We start from the raw sequence: 445 nt of genomic DNA on the forward strand, positions 1-445 counted from the left end.
CAAACTGAAAACGCTTGCAACATTTTCCTTTGTGGTCTGGGGGTATATTTACCTTTTTTTTCTTTTTCATTAAAATCTCTTGGATGTCGCGAGTTCTACAATAATAAGACAAGTTCTTCTTTAGCAAATTGATCAACAACCTTCCACGCTTCCATTCTAACGTGTCACTGAAATGTAGTGATAGTGACAAGAATATGTTTGTTCTTTGCTACATCTGCGCAATTAAAAGTCAAAATAGGCTCTTCGGTAGGAAGTAAACAGTCCCCAGTGACCTAATATGGAGGACCGTGAGTCAGCACAGGTCAGGCCACTCGGAGGTCAGACTCATTAAGATCACCCTCAAAGGTCAGAGAAGGTAATGGTGCGTTCAGAGGCTGGGAATAGTTGGACAAAACAGAGGTGCGATAATTGTTGGAAATTCTTTTCCATGTGACCAGGGGCGTCA

The sequence above is a fragment of the Penaeus monodon genome, chromosome 23, assembly GCF_015228065.2.
Source record: "Penaeus monodon isolate SGIC_2016 chromosome 23, NSTDA_Pmon_1, whole genome shotgun sequence".
Classification (NCBI taxonomy): domain Eukaryota; kingdom Metazoa; phylum Arthropoda; class Malacostraca; order Decapoda; family Penaeidae; genus Penaeus; species Penaeus monodon.